The sequence below is a fragment of the Panthera uncia genome, assembly GCF_023721935.1.
Source record: "Panthera uncia isolate 11264 chromosome C1 unlocalized genomic scaffold, Puncia_PCG_1.0 HiC_scaffold_4, whole genome shotgun sequence".
NCBI classification, from domain to species: domain Eukaryota; kingdom Metazoa; phylum Chordata; class Mammalia; order Carnivora; family Felidae; genus Panthera; species Panthera uncia.
The window spans coordinates 23,234,562-23,246,578 of record NW_026057585.1 but is presented as its reverse complement, the minus strand read 5'-3'; the positions used below and the strand labels follow the sequence as shown (position 1 = coordinate 23,246,578).

Here is a 12,017-nt window from a genome sequence, read left to right as displayed (position 1 = left end):
TCCCAATGATGGAAGCAAGTTTTGAAGAACGCATGACAGCACTCAAGAAAAAAGCCTAAAATATGTCCTCTAAAGAAGACGATTATAGCTGTACAAAATTACATTTATCCAAAAAAGTGAAATTGTTCATCATGAAATGGTGATATTTATAAATTTAATAATCACAATATTACTAAACAATGTGCCATACTCCAAAATACATCTGTCCTACTGATTAGGCTAGGGAAATAGTCAACATGTACTTTTAAGTTCCTTCATATGCAAAGTCTGAAGGTTACAGGACCTGCCTTCCCAGGGCTTACACTCAGGAAAGAAAAAACAGAAACAAACACATAAAAAATCCATTCTATCTTATTTCAATTGAGAAAAACTTTATAAAAGCTCAGAGACTCAGGAGAAGATAACCATTGGTCAACAGCCACAGAGGACTTGAATGGCTTTTTAATATTTGAATAGAAGAAGAAATCATCTTTCTTTTTTCTTTAAAATTTTATTATGAAAATGTTCAAACTACAGAAAAGTTGAAAGAATTTTACAGTGAACGCTTATGTACATTTAAATTCTATAATCAGTGATTTGCTGATTATCACATGCCCATCTCAATATACCCATCAATTCACCTCTTTATTTTTTTGATGCATTTCAGAGTAAATTGCAAACATACATATTCTTCAATCTTAAATGTGTCACTACTCATATTATTAACTAGAATTCAATATTTGTTTGCTTTCATTCTGTAAAATTTACATGCAGTGAAATGCACTGATCTTAAGTACACCATGAAGAACAAATCATCTTAAGGAAGAAAAAGGGTAAAATTAAGGTATAGATGACATAAACACAATAAGTCTAGTGATTAGATTGGTTTAATCAGAAAAGAGAGACTCTGTGAGAAAGAGTTGAAGATATTACTAAAAGTGGTGAATGCGAGGGGTGCCTGGGTGTCGCAGTAGGTTAAGGAACTCACTTTTGGTTTCAGCTCACGTCATGATCTCATGGTTTTGTGAGTTCGAGCCCCACATCAGGCTCTACACACAGATGGAGTGTGGAGCCTGCTTTAGATTCTTTCTCTCCCCCTCACTGTCTGCCCCTCCCCTCTCATGCACACACGCTCTCTCTCAAAATAAATAAGTAAACTTTAAAAAAAATTAAAAAAATAAATGAAAATGGTGAATGGGAGATACATTATGATTAATAGCAAATTCCAAATTGAATTATCTAATTCCTCTGCTTAAAACCTCCACAGGTTCCCTGAGGTCTATATAATCACATTTAAATTCCTGGCCTAAAAGGCCTTTCCCATAGTCTTTCCAGCTACTTACACCACCTCATGATACATATGCTGAATCTTACTTAAGATTTAGCTGCTGAATCTTAAATATGCTTGGCACTCTTATGACCATGAATGTCCATGTGCTATCCTTCTGCCTAGAATAAAGATGAAGCTCCAATGTGAAGTCATTTTTCTTTTTAAAAATGGAGGAAAATACTGTTTATTACGTAACATATTTAGTCCAAGAATCTTTGTTGCCTTATGTCAACATTCAGTCAGTCCTACTGGGTCTTTTAACATATACTCTGAACTAGAATTTAAGTTTTATAGAGCAAAGACCATTCACACACACACACACACACACACACACACACACATATATATATGATTGTGTCATATATAATGATTGTGTCTAATAAATGTTTGTTGGGTGAATGAGATCAAAAAGAGGGCATACAAAGGACATTAGCAACAGCTCTCAGGATACATCTAGTCTAGACCATATACCTAAAAGCAACGCTTTCCTTGATGATACTTTTAGATAAATTTTAACTTTGAGGGTGAATTGGCAGAAGAGGAATGATAAGTTGTTTCAAACATGTGGGATACTATGGAAAAACTTGCAAATGAGTAAGCAGAACAGGATAAAAAGAGCAGCAGACTTAGCTGAAGTAAAAGTAGTAGATGAAGAAGTGGAGTAAGGTAACTGGCATATGAAAAGGAAGTTGGCTGAACATTTCTCTAGGAAAGCAGTCACTTCCTTCTGTAAGCATCTAATGACACCTCATTTCAGGAACAGTGGTGATTGGATATGAAACCAATTGCAAGTCATGTAAGAAAAAGGAGCATAGAGGGAACCGTAATTTAAAACTGAGTATGTCTTACAACAAAATGGCCAATGTAGGTACATCTCCAATAAAAAAAAACTTGGCAGTGAGGTAATCACTGGGTTTTATATTTAAAGTATTTTAACAATGGATATTGTTAAACAATGTATGCCTACATAGTAATGACTAGAATCTTGTTAAAAATCAATAAAGAAAATACAAAGCCAAGGAGTATATTATGGAATTCAAGTCATGTTAATTTCAACCAAGGCTGTATCATCCAAACATAGCCAGAATATGGATATTTTTGACCAGTTAAATTTAAATTCTGCAAAAGAATTATGTGAGACAGGATAAGAGTAAAATTAGTTTCTCAAACAGCAGAACTTTACTTTATGAAAATTTCCATTAGCCATGTTTATGAGAATTTTCCATTAACCTTGACACCAGTTACTTTAAAAACAAAACAAAACAAAAACTCCAAAGCTGAAAGAAGTATTTTCCAGTACTAGTTAGGTTCTTCTAACTGCTAAACCAAATCAAAATTGTGCATGTCAATTTATATTATTAAAAAGTCTATTTGAGTCTCACCTTGTCCACCCTACCAAAATGATTAACTAATTAACAAGTGTGAAATCACAGCCTGAAATGGAAGAGGGGAAGATGTAATTATATTGGAAAATTGATTGGTCTGCTTTATAGTCAACTAGCCCAATTGTGAAATAAAAGGTAAAAAAGATTGGGAGCAATTTAAATATCTTTAATAATGTACCTGGTTAAAAATATTATTTTGGCTACAATTAAAGGATTTATAGTTAATATTAGAAGTACTTACATTAACCTATGTTTGGAAACATCTTAATCTATATTTTCTATTGAACAGACTAAGTCTGGCATATGTGGCATGGTGGAAAACAATGATTAGAACCTTGGAGAAAGATGTGGAATATTTTTTGTTAAATTCTAATTTGCCAGACTTAGCTTCAGTATTCAAAGTGTACACACAAATGGGCATATAGGAATACACATTTTCCTTTGTTGTTGAAAAGATCAGGGTTGCTTCATAGGAAAGCTTGTTAGATAGTTATAAAGTGAGCATTTGGTTGAAATCTCCCATAGGACGATTGCATGTGAACTGTAACCTTTTAATCAACCCATTCTTTATAATTTGAGGATGAGTCAATTTTAACAATTTCAATACAATAAATCTAAATAACAAAGAACCTAATCAGGTGAAAATCAAACTATGAGTAGACAGAAATCACTTATGGTTTTAGCATGTTAAAAGTCTCCCAGACAAGAAGTTTCCATTGAATTTGTTTAAATAATTATAACTCCTTAGTGCATAAATACATATCATGAGAACAATGCTGCACGATAAATAGAAATTAATTATGTACCAAATTTGAAGCTAGAACTATATCAAGGAAAATAATGCACTGGACAGCTGTTCATTTATTGTTTCATAGACTTTCATGATAATGTTATGTAGAAACTCAATAACAATAAAAGAAATCAGTTTGACTTAATGTTTAAAAAATTCAGATCTTTATTTCCAATAAGGCCTTTTAAAGTAAGTTAGAAGAACAAAGTGTAGTCTTTTGTTATAATCCAAAGAGAATTACCCAAGCTCTAAAATATTATTACATAACATATTTGTGAAATTTTTCTTAACAGCCCTAAATATTATCTTTAGCATTTATAGTCCTGACAGTGTTATTCCTGAATCCTTGTCTGGTTGATAGGTGCTAGCAATTTGTGCAAATGTAGGCAACTTCCTCTCAATTAAGATAATGTGGATCGAAACAAGTTTCTTGAAATCCACATGGGAGAACAGACAACCTACATGGTAAAAAGTCTGCAAACCTTATTATAGAAAGGAAAACAGGACTATTTAGAAAGGAAAAAGAAAAGGCTTGTTGATAGGACATGAGAGCTGTCTCCAAGTAACTGAAGAGCTGTCATGTGGAATTGTGGTTCAAATTAGAATCCTATAATTATTCATTCATCTAACAAGTATGCATTGCATCCTTCCTATCTGCCAGACCTGGTTCTTGGCACTGGGCATACAGTAGTGAGCAAGAAAGACAACATCCCTCTTCTTATTAATCTTACTTCATATGGCTAAAACAGAAAAATAAACAAGTAAACAAAAACATGATCAAGAGAATGGTAATTCCACATCATGGTAAGCTCAGTGAAAGAAAAAAACAAAAACAGGGAAATGTGGCACAGGAAAAGAGTTTTTGAGTGGTCAGTAAAGGCTTCTCTGATGAGGTAATTTCTCACCTGAGAACTGAATGAGAAGCAAGAGCTCTATGTACAAAGAGGGCAAAGCATTCTAGGCAGAGCAAACACTAGCAAAATGGCCTAAGAGAAGGAGAACCCTGCCATGTTGGAGGGCTAGAAAGAGGGACAGTGTGGCTGGAAAAAAACTGGCACAGGAGACTGGCTTTTGACAATGGATTAACAGTGGATTTCCAGAAGGTTTTATTTTATTTTTTTTCTTTGTCAAGCTTTTATTAAATTCTAGTTAGTTAACATATAGTGCAATATTTAGTGATTCATCACCCTCAGCCACCCAGGTGCCCGTATCAGAAGATTTTTAAATCAAAATTCTCTCTCCATGAAACTATACATAAAACCAAGACAGAAATAAAATCATAGGTGCTGCTCTGCTTGAGGCAGGGGATAGACAGCCCTCAGTGTTCCTGCTCAGCTGAACTCCAGGTCCCTGCCAAACACCGATGGAGTCAAACTGCCTTCAGTTTAGACATAAAATAATGAGATTCAGAGAGAATAAAGTAGAAAATATGATATAGAGGAAAGCATCTGGATTTGTATCAAATAGACCTTGGTTCAATTCTGGTGCGGTGGATTTAAGTCTTGGATGGGAGGAACTATTTCCATGCTCCTAAATCCTGGTCTGGCCTTGTGACCTGCTCTAACCAACAGAATAAGGGCGGAAATGACACTGTGTAACATCTGAGCCTCAGAGTCACAATTTCCACTCTTGCATTTTTAGAATACAGCCACCTTGTGAACAAGCCCAGTACAGTCTTTTTGAAGATGAGACCATATGGAGACCCAGGCCCAGTTATGCCAGCTGAGGGCCCAAGCATGTGCATAAAGCCATCAAGGACCAGCAGCCACCAAGTCTGTCAACTAACTGCAAACACATGAGAGAAAACAACTCATGTCACATGGGCAGAGTCAAGCCCACCCAGCTGTGCCCTGACCAAATTGCTGAATTCTAGAACCAACAGCAGATTAGTTGTTTTAAGCTACTAAATTGTGAGGTGCTTTGATGTGCAGCAATAGATAAGTAATACAGAAATTGGTTATGTTTGCTAGCCATAACAGAATCTAAATCGTGTGGCATTGGCTTTCAAAATGAGAGGGGGGCAGAGACCTCTCTTGGAAAATTAAAAGTAGGCTGCTAGCAAAAGCTGGAAAAACGGTGAACAAACTGCTAGTGGAGGCTGGAAATGCAGTGTGAAAATTGTTAGTGGAGACTGGGAAAAGGGTGGCCTGTGTTATGTAGTGGCAGAACAACTGGCAAGAATGTCACTGGTGATAATTCAGAAGATAGAAATGTACATAATGCATGTGTAGATCTGACTAAAGAAATCGCTAGACAGAACACTCAAAGTGTCAGTTGAATGTTTCTACCCAAGAATAATAAGGTATTGTAAGAGAGAAAATAGCTAAATAAGGATATATGTAATTTGATAAGCAAATTTAGAGCAAAGCCAAGAATTGCTTGTGTTAGAAAATAAAACAATTCTGTGTACTTCATCTACCCCAGAAGGAAAAGATTTTCAAAGTAAGAAATGACCTTAGGGTAAAGATCCCATCAAGAGTTGCTATGTGATACTTTGTTAAGATTTTAGAAAGATTTAAAGCAGGTCCTAGTAGATTCTCTCAGGTAGACAATATTGATTCTAAGAATCTAAAGGATATTGTGCCACAGCAGAAAGATATGTCCAAAATAGAGAGAAATATGTCTCAAAAAGAATTATGAATGTGGGTTTAGGGCATGTAGTCAGCTCTTGATAGATTCAAAAAGTTTTTCACAAAGTTTTCTGATGACATCACTAAGAACTAGGACTAAAAGGGACAACTAAAATAAAGAGAACAGGGGTTCTTAACTTTCTGTGGGCAGAAACAGGTTGAAAAAGTTATTCAACTGCCAAGAATGGCCATCATTGGCCATTTCTAAACAAAACAAAACACAACTCAGAGGATAGAATCAAGAGCCCAAAGGACACAGCCGGTAGCAGACAGGAACAATGGATTAGGAAACCATTACCAGGGAGAAGAACAGGGTCCTACTCTAGGAATATCCCCTATTCACAGAGCAAGAGACCCTGACAACACGTGACCAACTGAATTTTATAATTGCTGCAGACATGGAGTGCCTGGGTGGCTCAGTTGGTTAAGCGTCTGACTTCAGCTCAGGTCATGATCTTGCAGTTCTTGAGTTCGAGCCTGCATTGGGCTCTGTGCTGACAGCATGGAGTCTAGAGCCTGACCCAGATTCTGTTTCTCTCTCTCTCTCTCTCTCTCTCTCTCTCTCTCTCTTTCTCTTTCTCTCTCTCTCTGCCCCTCTCCTGCTTGTGCTCTCTCTCTCTCAAAAATAAACATTAAAAAAAATGTATAAAAAAAATTGCTGCAGACAGTGATTTCTAAATCCCAGACGTTTATTTTATTTGTGAATGAGAGTATCTACTAAGGTTCTCTTGACTGTATAACTTTATTTTGGGTGTATAGAGGATAGTCAACTTGTCTTTCTATTTCATAGTATCCTGGATAAAGCAAGCTGAACCCAACCAGCCTCATTTGCATTTGAACTTAATATAGATCATAAGATCATAGACTTTGAGACTAATGCCATAACTGGATGACATTTTTTGGTATCTTGGAAAGGGGTGGATGCATTTTGCAGGTGGGAGGGATTTGAACTACTGGGACCAGAGGGCAAATAAGTACTGTTGGCAATGATGGCTGCCATCCACTTTCCATGCTATAAACATGGCCATTTGTGATTTGATTTTGCTGTTCTTCCCATAAATAAGCAGATGGTATTTACCTACTTCTTGAATATAACATGTATAGCATATCTCGTAATTTGCTTTAACCAAGAAAGTATGGTGGAAGTGACAGCGTGTGACTTTTGAGGGTTTATTTCAACAGGCTTTGCAGCTTCCACGCTTGCCCTCTTGGAGCACTGCCACCTTGCAAACAAGCCTAACCTAGCCTCCTTGATGAGCCACCATTAGGCAAGAGGGAGAATAAAGAGACAGAGAAAGAGTCTAAGCTGTCTCAGCAATTACACAACTCCAGGTGAGGGTCCATATACACGAATGAGGCCCTCTTGCCAGTCCCCAGGCATCCCTCTAACTGACTGAAAATGCATAAATGAACCCTAAAGATACCTTGTGAAGCAGAAGAACTGCCCACATGAACTCAGCCAAATTGCCAATATACATGATTCTGAGCAAATAAATAACTGTTGTTCTAAGTCCTGGGCAACTGGTTTAACTTTCTCACTGAATTATTTCACATGAAAAAAAAACTTAAAAAATACTATCTATCTTATAGGCATATTATGACGATTCAGAGAATAACTTATGAAAAATATTTGGCAATGTCCATACTTTCAAAGCAGTCAATAAATGGTAGTTAATTATGTGTATGATAAATTCTAACAAAACAATGTACAATGTTCAACAATTTGTGCAAAGTAGTGATTTAGAAGGAGCTTTGGACAGAGACTAGAGTCTCCCAGGCCAAATTTATTTTCCCTAGATGTCACTGCCTGTCCATACTTATTAGCCTTTCTCTAGGGTATTTATTTACTGGGGAAAAAACCCCACCATATTTAAAAATCAACAATTCATTTATGTTAGTAAGTTAGACTAATTTATTCCAAGATATCTCTGAAGGCAGAACTATAAAACATGGATGGAACATATGAGAAAGTCCAATTTGGGGTCAATAAAAGGAAGGTATTTTTTTATTTATTTATTTTTTTTTTTTTACTGTTTATTTATTTTGAGGGAGAGAGAGACAGAGTGCCAGCAGGGGAGGGGCAGAGGCAGAGGGAGACACAGAATCTGAAGCAGGCTCCAAGCTCCAAGCTATCAGCACAGAGCCCGACGTGGGGCTCAAGCCCACGGAACCGCGAGATCGTGAGCTAAGCCGAAGTCAGATGTTTAACCAACTGAGCCACCCAGGTGCCTCAAAAGGAAGATATTTCTAAAATAGGTTTTTTCATAGCTATAAAAGGCTGCATTGCCTTAAAGATCTAGCATATTCCTTGTCACTAAAAGCACTCAGAAACAAGTTACATTTATTCTGTTAGAGCTATTGACACATGAGCTTAGATAGCTGGTCAGATGATTTTTATTTCCCTTCCTAAAATTGTGCAATACATATTATTTTTTCTCAAAAATTCTCAATATTTTAAAGACTCTTAAGTCTTAAAACACTACCCATGCATTAAAAAACCCCACTGACATTTTCATTTTTAGACATGTATATATGCACTACAGAAAGCAACATGGGATATGAAAATTTTAAATTGGCCTTTTCTCCTTTGAGATCAATACTCAGAACAGTCAATTTTTTAATGTGGTAACTGTCTGTTCATATGGCTGAAAAAAAAAGAAAATATGCTTTTGCCAAAAATCTATTTATTCATTTATTGATTCATTTATCCAACAAATATTTATGAAACATTTATCAAACTCTTCTTGTACACTAAGCATTGTGTTATGTGGTATAAGTTTGTATTTTATGGAAAAAAGCTACTATCAATATTTGATTCCAAATAAATAATGAAGAATCTTAACTATTTCTCAGTTTTTGGTTTTTGGTATTTTTTGTTGACTCATTATGTGTGCATGTATTTATCTCATCATCTGATACTTATTAAAGCATATGCATTCAAGACATTTTCTCACTAAAATTCCATCACAAGTTTATTCTAATATCTATGCTACATAGTTTATAAATGAAGTGAACTTTTGCTTAGGTTTGAATTCTATTTGGAATAGTAATAAACACTTCTGGGTTTATTTATCTATGTAGTGAGAAAGATACATGCAGCATGTACTTACAGATTACATATTTGTAGTATATAATATGTGTATGTCTGATAAAATAAAATTTATGATATGATTCTCCCAAATATTTTTATCTATTTTATCTATTATCAGTATAATGTGGACACGAGTCAGGAGGTTCTTTTATGTGAAGTCTAAACAATTTTTAATATTACCAGTTAAACAGAGCATTTCTCTGGTTTGTCATGATAGTTTAGCTTTAATTGAGCTTGACATCGATCTCTCTTCCACCTTTGTTTAGTTAAACAGGAACACAATATATATTTATTTATGAAAAGAATTTATAATTGTATTTTAAATATTGTATTTTAAATATTTTATGTTATAAACATAAACAGAATCTCAAGAAAGGCAATCTACATATTTTGGGACATTCTAGAAAGGGTGATTTGGGAAGGAAGAACGTAGTTAATAAAAGCCATCTTTCATGTTATTTAACACAAAAGCAAACACAGATCTTTTTATATTTGACATTAAAAATCTGATCATTTGCCTCCCTAAAGAAACCACGTACAGCTTTTATACAGACTGCACAGTAAAGAATAATAATATTTCTGTTTACTGAGATATCAACTGGCATTTCACTGTAAGTCAATGGTCTATCGTTGCTACAGCGTATTAGACCTCAATCTGGCATCTACAAATGTCAAGAGTATAAAAAAAGGTATAGGATGAAAATCAAAAGCATGTTCCAAACTCCCCAAAAAAATAAAAAAAAAGGGAAACAAAGTTCACCTAAACATATTTGCTGCAGAAATCAGTGCAATATTCAGCTGTCAATCTACAAAAACAACGAGGGAGCCACCCTGTCAGTAGGACAGGATAATAAAATTTCCAGCAGATGTTCAGGCAGGGCTCTAATTTTTACTGAACTCCCTTGGTAAGCATTTAATTTCTTTATCATATGCAGGCTCGGCAAATTGTACTTCATCAAAACTGTATTGTGAAATATTAATATTTCATATGATAACAAAACTCCATAGAATAACCTTTGTCATATTAAGAGCATCCAAATTTCAAATGTCAAGATTCTGAATTTTAATACATTTTAAGTAGATTCTTGAAATGGCATAATAAATTATAATAAGGCTAATCTAAACTGGTATGCTATAATGTCACACAAATGTATAGTCATATAATATTTTAATAGATTTCTTTAGTAAGAAACTGTGGGAAAAAAAATGTTTATACCAACTGAGTTGTGTGCTACAACATTTCATCAATAAGAAAGCACAGATGTTCATAAGACAATTTTACATTCACAATAGGTATAATCACTAATTAGGGACAATATAAGAAAATTAAGAAAAACCCTACATCTCTATGAAGCAAACTGACTACTTCAGAAAACCATGTATGGCCATTATATAAGCCCACGGTGGCATCATTATTTATGTCATTATAATCAGCAAAAACACATCTGAAATAGCCTTTGCACAAATATTGTGTTGTACCTGCCATTAAAGTAACAGAGAGCTTCCCAAAACCCCCAACATTGTGTTTTATATGCCAAATTTAATTTGCATTTGTTCCTTACTCTCACTTTGAACCAGCATCACAGACTTGTGAATTGATAGATTAAATTCAAATTGGAGGTTTAGAAGGAAGTTAGCTTCCACATTTATTTCTGCTGCTGATCCTAATAAAGGCAACCGCTCCTAGGTTACCGAAAGAGACAGCATCACAAATCAATGCATGTCACCAACAGAGTAAAGACAGATGTCTCTGATTAATCAGAATTCAATTTTTTGCAAGCAAACAGCAAATTCAAAGCAAACATTTTTTTCTACAATTCTTCGCCTATACATGATTAGCCATCTATTGCTGTTTACATATAAAATTTTTAAAACAGTGTAACTAATGTAGTCATTAAATGGTATCAGAGACTCAGTTTTCCTCAGTGGATTAAACATTTGACTACAGCTTTTGAGTTATTCTTAAAAGGATGAATTGAAACAAAGATGAATATACTATCAATATTCTACAAAGCTGTAAACAATTGATTAATGATATTCTAAAGCTGAATCCAGTAAGTTGTTTATTCTTATACTTTGTTTAACCAAAGTATTTCTATGTACTCAACCAATTTATCTGAAAAAGAATCTTCCTTTAGTTATTTAAACATAAAAACATTTATAATATTTTTTATGCCCTGGTTTTTCTAACTTTTGAGGAATCTCTAGATTTTCTTCATCACACCTACACATAGCATCTTGTAAAGCTGTCAGAATAAGACAGCTGTAATGTTTTAGCCATACTAATGCTGGCTATTGATCCTAGTAAGAGGAGAAAGAAGGAAAGAATGTGCTTAATGGGGCATATTTGTTCTCTATTATTTTCTTTGCCTACGGATAAGGCTGATTTAAATAATGATACACTTTTCTTGGTCACTAGATTCACACATTCTTATACATTAATTATTACTAACTACCAGTTAGTACTAAATACATAGACTCAGCATTTAAAATTTTATCAATAAAAGGTCTAATAATGTTAAATTCTGTGCTTTTCTACTTCAAAACCATATAAGGATGCAACCTTCTATTGTATAAATCATACTACTTTAAAAACATGTATTTATATGCTTTCTGTATTTTAAAGAATTCATCTCAACTGTAATATGTACTTTATTTTCTTCTAAGTATGTCCACTTACAGCGTGGGTACAAAGTCATAATGGCAAATTAAACTCAGGCATATATACTTTGAAAAGTTTCTGTATTTAAAAATTCAAGAAGAATCTTATTACCAGCACAAATGAGCTACACTGAATGATTCTTTTTGACAT

General features: G+C 34.5%; 1 protein-coding gene across 3 annotated transcripts in view; it reads right to left on the bottom strand.

Moving 5' to 3' along the window:
• Positions 1-12,017, bottom strand: part of DPYD (dihydropyrimidine dehydrogenase) — an 848,382-nt gene that overhangs the window by 383,255 nt on the left and 453,110 nt on the right. The window lies entirely within an intron of this gene.